Source organism: Rattus norvegicus, chromosome 9 (genome assembly GCF_021556685.1).
Source record: "Rattus norvegicus strain SHRSP/BbbUtx chromosome 9, alternate assembly SHRSP_T2T, whole genome shotgun sequence".
NCBI lineage: Eukaryota > Metazoa > Chordata > Mammalia > Rodentia > Muridae > Rattus > Rattus norvegicus.
In genome coordinates, this window is record NC_141542.1 from 122218189 (window position 1) to 122231360 (window position 13172).

Consider the following 13172-nt stretch of genomic DNA (forward strand, 5'->3'; position numbering starts at 1 on the left):
CACAAGCCAACCGAGTAGGAGGTTTGTGTCAACAGTTATAAGTCTGTCAGCTTGCAAACTGAGTTAATGCTACATGTTTGTAGAAGCAAAAGTGAGTTCTAACACAGAACTGTTACAGAGCAAAAACAACAAACTGCATTTCTATTAAAGGCTGGGGCCTCTGTCACCAGTACCGCGTTTTTGTTCCCATATGGCTCAGTGAGGATCTTCAACGGCCAACACCACTTCCAGCGTCCACATTAATAGTTCCCACAACCTCATACGGGGAACATGCTGTCATCTGTACTTGTCCACAAGCAACCTTTGAAAGCCCTGGAAGCATTTCCTGGGTTAATTAAACAAACTCCTCTAGTGGCCTTTGGAAAGAGACAACACACAGAAGCCCAAGTGATGCCTGGCAGTAGCAGAGGATTCCAAGCCAGCAGGCAGGACGGGGCATGGCTGGCCAGACAGACTGTGCGAAGCAAGGTGACTCTAGAGACAAGGACCAGCAAGGGATGCCTGTGCCTGTCTCCAGCTACAAAAGATAGAAGAAAAGCTCAGAGAACAAAGGAGGGAGGAGGCGGTGGCACCCCAGAAAAGGCTGTGTGAGACCAAGGGGGACATCTCTGAACCGGCTTACCTGTGACACTCGCTAACACACCAACAGGCTCGTGAGCTCTAGAAACATCCCGGGTCTCTCTAACTGGGCAGCCCTTCAGCATGCTTGGCATGGTATTTTCATGGCTATTGATTGGAACTGTGCAGGGGGTCTGAACACATTTGCTGTTCATACCGATCATGGGAACGCTGCTGTCTAAGGGCCTGGGGACAATTTTACAGATGAAGATCTAATGTCACCCCTATGGATAAGATCTTTGTTTATATACATACACCCTCCAATACGTGACAGAGTCTGCAAGGCCCATCAGCTCCCAGGGGTTCTCACTGCTGCACCCTAATGGCGGAGAGGCCAGTAATAAGGGATCTGGGAAATTAACAGTACTGATTTCATGAGTGATTACTGAGGCATCATTAGGAATCTTTCCTTTCAGGAGCAGGGGACGACATTGGTGACACGTATGTGGAACACCTAGAATACATAGAAAGTCTTTTCAAATCCTTACAGGAATTTAGTTTTTAAAAAAGGGGGGACTATATTGATATATTATGAGAGTTAAGATGTGATTTTTAAAGTTAACACTTAGCATTGTACCAAGAACTATCCTGAAGGGAGTTAAAGACACATCCCACAAGAGAGGGCAGGTTACACTCAGAGAACAAAGGAGTTTGAGTGACACAGAAAGCAGGTGTGAGAGATGGCTTTTGGGGGAAAAGGAGCCCCCACAATGGCCGGCAGCATGAAACTGGAATCAACTCTATCAACATTAAGAAAGTGAAAAAATTTTTGGGGGGGTCCTTTTGAAATTTTCCTATCAGTTTAGAAATTTAAGTCTACAATTTAAATTAACAATTAAAATAAAATTAGCAAGGAAGTGAGACAGGAGGAAGGGACTCATACATTGTTGCTGGGCATGTAAATCCCTTTAGCACACCAAAAGTAAGGACGTCATCAATTATTCCCACTCAGTTCCAATCCCTGGATGATGATTCTCACTAAAGCCCTGAATCAATAGTACCACAGCCTCATGGCTCCATGCAGCATGCAAACAGAAATCACCCAAAATGCCTGGCAAGGAAATGAACAAAGGGACGTCATCTACCCACTACTTGGTTCAAGTACGAGTTAATACAGGCACGATTCTATCGAGGTAAGGTTTCAAAGTGGGTCTCAACCTGAACTAAAGATTCATAGAGATGAATCTTTTTTTTTTAATTTAATTTTACTTTCCTTTTACTTACTCACTTTACATCCCGCTCACTGTCCCCCTCTTGATCACCCCTCCCACAATCCTTCCTCCTCCTCCTTCTCTGAGCAGGTGAGGGCTCTCCCTGCATATCCCCTACCCTGGCACTTCAAGTGTCTGCAAGGCTTGGTGCTTCCTTTCCCACTGAGGCCAGACAAGGCAGCCCAGCTAGAACATATCTCAAGTACAGACAACAGCTTGTTTGCTCCAGTTGTTTGGGACCCACATGAAGACCAAGCTGCACATCTGCTACATATGGGGAGGCCCTAGGTCTAGCCCATGTATGTTCTTTGGTTGGTGGTCCAGTCTCTGAGAGCCCCAAGGGTCCAGGTTAGTTGACTCTGTTGGTCTTCTTGTGGAGTTCCTATCCCCTCTGAGGCTGCAATCCTTCCTCCTGTCCTTCAGTAAGAGTCCCAGCCACTGTTTGGCTGTGGGTGTCTGCATCTATTTGAGTTAGCTTCTACATGGATCCTCTCAGAGGACAGCCATGTTAGACTCCTGTCTGTATAGTTCAGTCTGATAAAGGTGGGTGGGGAGGCTGGGGGGGGGGGGCGGCAGGAGAACGGTGGTCCCCCTGGGATAGCAGGAGTCATTAAAGGAGGAATGTAAAATATGTACATTATTATACAAACAAGCCTTATGCCCTTAGCAGCCATGGGCACTGGTGGAGGCCCATGTCCTCTGGCCCTGTGGTAAAGGGGCAGGAGCCATGTCATTCTGTCCCCACCAGGGCCATACCGACTCGGCACTCTTGGATGTGTGTGGAGGACAACGGACACTGGGGAGGGAAGAGGAGGATATTCAAACTGTTTGGAAACAAATTCCTTTGTGCTGGAAATCTTGCATAAGACTGAAGCACTCGGCTGGCTGAGTGTCAGCGCTTGCTACATAAGACTCTTGGTCTTGTCCTCAGCTCCTGTGGTTGGAAGCAGCCCAGGAGATAACTTTGGATCAGGGCTAAGTTCTCTATGGCTGTTGACTTCATGCAAATTGAGGGTGACAAGAATGACTGTGAATAATCAACTTTCATAAAGAAAAACTGAATCGGGGTAAATATTTACATAGATGTTCAACCTACATTTAGTTACTGACATAAACTTAAAGGGGTACTTACTTCTGGGGAGGGAAGAGGGTAATTGGGAGCTGCTTAGCCACTGTCGGGGCTCAGCTCCTTGTCCCAAGTGGCAGCTAAACTGATGTTGATGTCATCACTATTTAAATATACATCTATACGTTACCCACTTCCCCAAGACCAGTTGCAACCAACAACTCACGGAGGCCGGGACTGAGGTCATTGCCTCAGTGGGTCACAAATAGAGACAGTCCACCACATTGTCTTCAATACTGCCGACATTTTCCTCAACGCTCCTTGGAAACATAAGTAATTAAAAGATGCATCCACTATCAGGAAGAAACACCCTAGAGGACCTCTGAGCAGAACACGGCTGAGAGGTGACTGAACTGCAGGGGCTGAATGCGGCGAACCAGTGGACTCACAGTCAGAGTGCAGAAAGCAGAAGGATGACTCATTTGTCCCAAACAGAGTTGGAAATGATTGGCATCAGGACTGGAGAGATAGTTCAGTGGTTAAGAGTACTTGCTGCTCTTGCAGAAGACCTGGGTTCAGTTCCCAGCACCCACATCAGGCAGCTTAAAGACAGATATTGGGCATGAGAGTAGGTAGGGGTAGATGACGATAGATGTTTCCACTGTGAAAAATATCCGAGAAGGTGCTGCCCTAGGCATCATTTCAAGGGAAAGATCGTGACACAGGTATACAGACCAGTGTTGGGTTGCATTTGGCCATTATCCCAGTTTTAAGACGGTGGTTGGAATGACACATTTGGCTCTTCTGTTGATATAGACATAATCATGGGAAACATGAGCACATAAATCACTACATTATTACATAATCAAACGGCTGCTCTGTAATATCTAATTCTAACGCCCCTATTTTTCTGGTTAGTTGAGTAGCCCACATTTTTCCGAAAATGTCGATGGCTGACTGAATCTACACATTTACACATTTTAAATTTCATGGTTTTGCTCTAACTGCCCTCCCTAATGACAGACTCTGGTGGCTTGGCACCAACACACCTGTGTCATTTTCATCTCAAGACTGAACCATGGATTGTTGCCTGAAATAACTAACAGTGTTAACGTAATTTGTTTGAACTCTCAACATACCACACGTTCTCAAACCCGAATGGTTACTTGTTAACAATCAAGGCAGCACACATGACTCTTTCTCATCTGAGCAAATGTTTGCCCAAACCCCAAATAATGAATGATACAAAAAATTATAAAGAAAATGATCATTAAGAAAAGCGAATGGGCTCGAGTGACAGTTCAGTTGGCAAATGCTTGCCTTACAATAAGTTTGAGGACCTGAGCTCAACCCCCAGAATCCACAGAGAAAAGCAGGAATAATAGCAGGCACCGGGGATCTCAGTCCTGGGAAGGTGGAGACAGACATCTCGCTGAGGTTCACTGGCCAACAAGCCCTGACAACTTAGTGAGCAAAAGGTCAAGGAGAGGCCCCATCTCAAAAAAACAAAAACAAAAAAACAAACAAACAAACAAAAAACCCAAGATGGCATCTGAGGAACAATAGCAGATGTTGTCCTTTGGCTTTTGGCCCCCACAGGTATGCATGTAACTGGTGTGCTTACACATGCACACACATGCACATGCATATGCATACGGGTAAACATGCACACAAAATAAGGAGGTCCTAATCATTTGCCTGAAGCAGTCATTGAAAATACCCTCATCCTAACTTCCAACAGAGCGTACAGCACTTTGTAGAATGCAACCATAACAAAGTGTATAACCTGCTCTCCCCTTAGGTAACCCTATTGGTTGTTTTGTTTGTTCCCAGTCTTAAGATTGAAACTCAGGATCTTGGGAATGCTAGACAGTGTTTCTCTCACTGAGCTCTAACACCTTCCCTAGGAGTGCCTTTAAATATCAATGACTGCATGTGGACAGCCTCCTCTTAACAGCTTCAGGGGTATTCTAATAGAAAACGATCCAAACTGCTGCAGTCGCTGAAAGAGAACAGGCTCAACCATCTGAAGATAGTCGATTGATATCAAAGTAATATTCTCCATTTGTAAGTATTTCCATAATGGGCAAATTCATGGCCAAAGAGAACAGATGTCTGGTTGTCAGGAACTAGGAAAGGTTGCAAGTGGAAAGTGGTCATTTACTGTATATGGGGATGTTCATTTGGGGTGGTGAGAATTTTCTGAAACTAAGTGGTGGTGATGGTTAGTTAACTAATTAATTAATCAAAGGAAGACATTGCCAACACTCAAGTTCATCTACATAGCTCTGATTTTTTAAACCCAAACTGGGTACTGGAGGTGTGCACTCCTAAGTAGACCGTTGACTCAGTGGATTGGAGGGTTGTTGTTTTTTTGTTTTGTTTTGTTGTTTTGTTTTAACAAGTGTGTCCAAGACTATTGAGACAAGAACTATGTGGTGGCCATTTTGAGTTGTTATAAAATCATTCTACTAGTATTTACTGAAGCCCAAAGAGTCAGTCACTACAAAGGGAGACAACCCACATGCTTATAACTAGAAGCTACATGCCCATTGGTAGCAAAAGAACAAAGAACAATATCTATAAAATGCTATTTAATTAATAAATTATAATGGCTATAAAACAACAATTGTAGCAACTGGCATAAAATTAATGTTCAAGATATGCATTACTTGTATCTTTTACCACAGGAAAATAATTGATATCAACAACAGGCTTTTACTTTCTAGTTCACGAACTCAGAGAGCCCTGAAATGACTCTGAAAAAAACAATGTGTAATTGTGACAAAACCATTAAAACACACGTCTTAACTATTCTATGGGCTCAGGTCAGCAGTGTTGAATGCATTCCCTTTGCTGTGCTGCAAACTTCCAAGAATCAATTAAATAATATATCAAGTGTCTTAGTTAGGGTTCTACTCCTATGAAGAGACACCGTGACCAAGAAAACTCTTATAAAGAAATGTTTGATTGGGGCTGGCTTACATTTCAGAGCTTTAATATAATATCATCATGGTTGGGAAGCATCGCAGCATGCGGGTAGATGTGTGCTGAAGAGGTGGGTCAGAGTTCTACATCTGGATCAGAAGGCAACGGGAAGAGAGTGAGCCACTAGACCTGGCTTGAGCATCTGAGACCTTAAGCCCACCCCCAGAGACACACTCCAACAAAGTCACACTTCCTCCAACAAGGCCTAATAATGCCACTCCCTATGGGTCTATGGAGGCCATTTTCATTCAAATGACCACGGTAAAAGCCCATCCATCTTTCCTTCTGTCTTCTGTCTCCCCCTTTATGCTAAGACGGGATATCACAAACTCATTCCTATCTGTCACTCAAGTAGAAGACACTTGACCAAGGACACCAACAGAAAACATGAGAAGAGATCCCATGATTAAATGGAGGGCCTGAGCCTAAGTAGAACGGCCTAACTCTCTTCAGTGACAGCAGGCTAGAAACCTCACAAGACAAGGCAGAGGGTTAAAGTTCACCCTAGAAAGTTGCTCAGGTACAGGGAGCTTCCAGCACACAGGCAGCAGTTCTTCAGAACCAGAAGTTCCAAGACAATGGTTACAGCATTCACAGAGCTGTCTAGAATACTATGGTGACCACCCAAGCCTTCATGCACAAAGGCAAACTTTGGGGGCTGTGTTCCAGGGTTCCTCCGCTCCTGAGGCTACAGTAGATTCTCTCCCAGATCTGGAGGTCAGAGGAAGTACAGTTCTCAACCAAATTCTTTCAGAGGCACCAAGTAATATTCTACGCACCCTAGTACTGATTGGTAAGCCATAGTGAAGGTTCTTCCCTGCGTAAGGGAAGCTTCTCAACTGAGGTCATCTTCAATCATAGAAGACCATAGCAATGACAAACTATGAGGTAAAAGACAAGCAATTCTGAAGGAGGGCTTTAGGAAGAAACAGGCTTTGGGTATATAAGTTTTAAACATAACAGAAACATGGGCAAATGCATAGAAAGTTCTGGAGAAAGTAGTGGGATCTAAAAAAGATAAAAGAAGTGAACAGCTGGTTGTCCCACGAAAAGACGGGGCGACTTCACAGGTGAACTTACCTTGATCATCAATGATCTGGATCAAAGACCAGACACCTGTGGGTACATTAGACCAACAGAAAGAGGTCGGAGAAGGACAAGGTTCGAGGTGCTGATCAAAACTCAGGTCAGGAGCTTGTTTCAGCTGAGTTTACTTTATGAACTGGGACCCAAGTAACAGGTCACACAAAGGAAGTTAAGAATAGAGGTGATCCTGTGCTAGACCCATGGCACTAGGAGATTTCCAGTGGGCAGAACTCCAGAGCAGCCCACAGTTCTCTAAGGCATTTGCACACATTTCGCCGATTTGAAATATAAAAATACCATCACCCTGTTATGATATTTCTATTTCATGGTACTTCAAAGTCAGGGCCAGGGAGAGGACTCAGTGGGTATCACTTGTTATGCAGGTCTGATAACCTGAGTTTGGATCATCAGAATCCAGGTAGAAGCTGGATACAACATTGGAAATGTCTGTTGCCCTAGACTGCTCTATCAGGAGATGGGAGACAGAAGGCAGAAGAATCAACACAGGCTTCCAGTGGACACTGGAGGACAGTCAGAAGCACACAGTAGAAAAGCAGTAAGAGACTCTGTCTCAAACCAGGTAAAGGTGAGGGCAGATAGCAGTGACTTTCCCCTGACCTCTACATGTGTGCATCACATATACATATCATGTACACAAGCAAAAAGGGGGAAAGTCACACATGCCCTATATACATGCATCCAGAGGAAACTGACATGACCACCCCCTTAGGAGGTGCCATGGTCCATTCAATGTACCTGTAACAAGGGTCTCTTGAGTTGTTTCTAGGAAAGATGGAGTAAACCAAGGCCCTGTGCATCTCACTAGAATTGAACCCTTGGATCGGATGGGAAGCATCCAAACCAGCTTGCACTCTCCTGAGGAAACAGCAACTCTATCAACTATCCATTCCACATCAGAAGCAGCGGCCACCTTTGGTCTTTGCCTTCCTCCAGGGGTGGCTGGGTAGCACCCTGCCTACTAATGGGCCCCACTGGAGGAGTAGAGGGTCTAGTATTGGTCACCTGAGATACGATCTAGCTCACAGGGTCACCCCTGCCATTGTAACCTTTCTGAGCCATTTGTCTGAGTACTCACATGGTGGAAGGCCTTGTATTTATCATCCAGGTCACATATGTGGATCGTGTTCCTTAGGTAAAGGGGTGTGGAGTCTGAGGTGCAGTTCTACCTGTCACTTGACAGTGGATGTGAAGTACCTGTCACTCACAAGGACTAACCCAGCTCATCTCTTGCAGTTCAGGCAGGCTACCAGCTGACACTGGTGGTTAATTCTTATTTCCATCACTGACTCAACCCCAATCTCTTCTGTGACAGTGATCATCTTCTCTAGCATTTGGCAAGGTTTGGATTCAAATTTATAAAAAACAAAAACAAAAAGAAGAATGAAGAAAATGAATTCATGTTTACAACTCGGATAGGACAAAAAGCATCAGGAAAGGAGTAAGTGGCTGTTATTCAAAATGGCCACACAAAATGGCTACACATGGTAGATAAGACCACAATGCACCAACAGGCATAGCATCTTAAGTTCACCAGCAGCAGGGACAGGAGTAGGGAAAGCACAAACCGGAAGGCAACAGGTGGTTATGCAAAGGTTGTCTGTATGTTTCTGTCCCTGAGGAAGTAACAATCGCCAAGTTTTCATGAGCAGGGCCATCCCCAAAAGCTTATAAAACTTTCCAAGTGGCATCAACAACAGAGATTGAATTAATATGCCCAGCAAGTGTCGTGGTCAGGACAGTATTCTTAGAAAAGAACACTGATCCATGGGTTAAGTGCAAATCATTCAGACCAGGTTTGGAGGAAGAGGGATTTTTCCTGTCTCAGTTACCTGGGTGCTGATGTTACAGGCCTCCACACTCAGTCCTCAGCCATTCTTAAAGACACTGCAAGGTGGAACACTGCTCTCAGGAGGGAAGCACAGAACCTACTGAGACAATTCAATACCCAGATGTCCTTCAACAGAGGAATGGATACAGAAAATGTGGTACATTTACATAACGGAGTATTACTCAGCTATCAAAAACAATGACTTCATGAAATTCATAGGCAAATGGAATGGACTAGAGAATATCATCCTGAGAGAGGTTACTCAATCACAGAAAAACACAATTGGCATGAACTCACTGATAAGTGGATATTAGCCAAAAAGCTCAAATTACCCAAGATGCAATCCACAGACCACAGGAAGCTCAAGAAGAAGGATGACCAAAATGCGGATGCTCCCACTCCTTCTTAAAAGGGGGAAAATATACATAGGAGAGGATATGGAAGAAAAGTAGAGCAGCAACTCAAGGAACGGCCATTCAGAGCCTGATACACATGTGGCCCATATATATACAGCCACCAAAACTAGATAAGATTGATGAAGCTAAAAAATGCATGCTGAAAGAGACCGGATATAGATCTCTTCTGAGGGACACATCCAGAGCATGTCTAATACAGAGGTCAATGCTAGCAGCAAACGACCGAACTGAGAACAGGACCTCCTTGGGGGGAATTAGAGGAAGTATTGAAAGAGTTGAAGGAGCTTGCAACCCCATAAAAACAACAATCTCAACCAACCAGAGCTTCAGGGGAATAAACCACTACTGAAAGACTGACCCAGGGCTCCAACTGCATATGTAGCAGAGAATAGTCTTGTTGGGGCACCAGGGGAAGGGAAAGCCCTTGGTCTTGCCAAGGTTGGACCCCCAGTGCAGGGGAATATGGGGGTAATAAGAGGGATGTATAGGGTGAATACCTGTATGGGAGAGGGGGAGGGGAGGGAATGTTTCCATAAGACAGGAAACTGAGATGGGGAATAACCTTTGAAATGTAAGTAAAGAAATATATCTAATAAATTTTTTTTTAAAAAAAGAAAAAAGTTTAAATAACCACAAAAAAAAAAAAAACAAAAAACAAAAAACCATACTGCTGGTCTCAGACCTGACACCAAAATATAGCTGAAATAGATAGGAAGCCACTGGTGCTTTCTCCCCGGATCAGGAGACAAAAGACCCAGCAGCCAGTGAGTCACTCTTCCTGGCTCAGGGGTGACGCAGGAGAATAGGCTATGGAAAGTCTCCAGAGGTCAATGCCACTGGCGCCCAGACTAGAATTCCACGGGAGAGATCTGAGCTGCACGTGGCTGCCCCCAACCCTGACTTACTCCCTGCGAACAGTTGGCATGGGGGGATTTGGAGCCCAAGAGGCCCATGCCCTGGCTATTTTGAGATCCCTGGCACACAGAAAGTGAACAGGTGCCAAGAAACAGTTCTTCAATGGCAGTATTTTAGACGGTTCACATATTAGAATTTTAGGTGATGAAAAAGTATAGCATGACTTAGCCTTGCCATTCGATATGCCAGTTAAAAATACCAGTCCACGAAACCACCGCAGGCAACGGGAGCCAGCTGTGGGACATAAATCGGCCCTATGAGAAACGCACTCTAGTGTCACTCTTGTTAATGACTTTGAGTCCTAAAGTTTACCCTTGCAGGATGACAAGGTAGAAAGCCAACCGTGTGGCTCAGGATCCTACCCTCCATCTTTACCCTGTGATGTCCCCAGGGGGAATTCAATATCATGATCCTCACAGCCCTGCTGATCAACACAGAGGGGATGAGGGAAGCTAAGAAAATTTCAGCCAGATTTCCAAATGGTCACATGTTAGGTTCATCATGAATGGAGGGAGAGAATAGCTTTGCTTCAATGGCTCACCCTGGCCAGTCCCAGAGAGTGTCTGACTTAAGTGGCATCTGTCAACACAGCATTCCTACCTTGACTGTGGCTGACTGTTGTAGCCAGGAGGCAATCAAACAAAAACCATCAACAACAAAAAAAGCTCCATGCAGGTGCCAGGACAATCAACAGCAACAGGAAGAAGAAGTTTATTAGGAAGGCAGGGTTTTGATATAAAAAAAATGCATAACACATATACATACATATTTTCTTCACACACACACACACACACACACACACACACACACACACACACACACACACACATTTTTCCTCACAAGATCTGTATAGTGGACTTGCTTACCAGGTATAAAACCTTTTATTTGACCCCCAAGAGTGCAAGGGGCAGGGTAGAAATGGACTCATATTCAATGAATTAAACAATCAAAATTAATTCATACATTTTGGAATATGTAAAGTCTAAGCACCCAGTGCCAGCATGGCTGGGTCCTTCTGAGCCTGCACTCTCACATGCTCTTCCTTGGCATTTTCTCTGTGTGAACAGAGTAGTGAGTGATGATTCCCCTCTTTTACAGAGGCACGGAGTGCCATATTGGATGAGTCTTCACATGAATTGCTTCATTTGAACTTACCTCTCTCAGAAACCTATTTCCAAATATGCTTCTTACTTTGCAAGCTGGGGTTTTAACACAAGAATCATGGAGCCGACAAGATCACTGTTTAGTCCAAGAAGGAACATCCTCTTTCCAATGCTGTGACTACTTGACATCCGCTTTCAGAATGTACATGAAAATAAATTCTGTGACTACCTCACATTGTACGCAGCTGGGAAAGCGGAGCAGATCTGGATACAGTGTAATTCAGAAGGGGAGTCAATGTGAAAGTCCTGTCTTGAGCAAATGCATCTAAAACACAGTCGATAAAACGCTGACGGTTTTCTCTGTGCTAGACACTGCTGTCATTCTGTTCTCGTAAGAATGTGACGTGAGACTCTTTCTCTACTTTACAGAGGAGGAACCTGAGCCTCAGAGTGAGACTTGAATGAGATCATGTAGTTAAAGGATATTTAAGTTAGGGTATGCAACTCATATGCTTACAGATACACACACACACACACACACACACACACACACACGTGTACAACATATATAGTGGAGTATATATGAATATATATATATATCAAATGAATACATATATATCAAAGTATATATGAATATATATATATATATCAAATCATTTGTGATAGACTAATTAAAAAAAAATAAAGGTCAATCATTCAATCAGCAGGTTCAAAACTTTAAAAAGATAGCCCCCAAAGAAGATGGGTCACAGGAAGCTGGAAGCTAGACACAGGTGTTTGCAGAAGAATGACAGACAACACAGAAACAAGACCACTAGCACAGAGCCCAACAGAAAGGGAGAAGCCGGAAGAGCTACAGGCTCTGAGTTCTCTGGGTTTACTGTCTCTGGAAAGAGAAGCCAGGGTAGTTCCCCAGCAGAGTAGCCTCTGTGCCATGGCACAGTGGATCACTGTTCCCCAAGCACAAGGTTTAAACAGAGCTAGATGAAGTCAGAAGTCTACTCTGAAGAATACCACGTAAAAGTCATGATAGTGTCATCCATAAATACTTGCCGGTATCAATAGCTTTAAATTATAGGTTGGCATTTGGGTTTATTAAGGAAGATCCTTCAGATGCATTAAAAATCTGTTTACCTTTGGTATTGATTTTTTGATAAATATATTATCCAGAGAGGTTCTGTGCAGCGATTTCTCTGGCAGAGCTGACATTTATTCAATGATATTTGCTTGACTGAATTAAGTAGCAATATATGCTCATCTATCTTTGCTCTATCTGGGAAATTATCTTATCAAAGTTGAGCAAATATTTTATAGAAATCTTAGGGTCTGACATAACGTCAAGCTGAGGCAATCTAGCCATCCAGGACCTTGGAGTTGGGCATCAATTCCTCACAGCCATTGATCCCAAAACAGTACAGTGTTTCTACACAATATCTTACTCCAGTGCTTGAATGGTTTAAGGTGCTGTTTCTTTAAAGAATAAAGGGATCATTATTGTATTTAATTTTAAATGATTTCCCCTCTAATAACTTATACTGGGACTAGTGGGTAGTCTGCTCAGGGCAAGTATGGCAGAGGCTGGCACTATGTACTTCTTCCTTCAGACACACACTTGGAATCCCACCAGCCTCCTCCTCCCTCAGTAGAGGAAAAACCCAGAGAAATCTGGTCACATGATCCTCGTGGGTTTTCCTTGTGTCCCATGTAAATATCCCCCTTGAGGGCAATCTTGGGAAACACATCGAAGAGGTCAGAGTCGCCTCACCCTAGACATATGTGTGGAGAGCCCTTTACAGGTTCATTCTCCAATCTGGAACCACCCTGGACCATAGAAGAAATGGAAAATAAGGGGTCTCACACTATGAGATCCACTTATCACAGCATCTGGGTTGACACAAAGACACCCGAGTCTCTGAATCC

At 44.0% G+C, this 13172-nt stretch overlaps 1 protein-coding gene across 11 annotated transcripts in view; it reads right to left on the minus strand.

Annotated features, from left to right (window-relative positions):
• The window catches only part of Ptprm (protein tyrosine phosphatase, receptor type, M), a 701363-nt gene that overhangs the window by 497021 nt on the left and 191170 nt on the right, over positions 1 to 13172 (minus strand).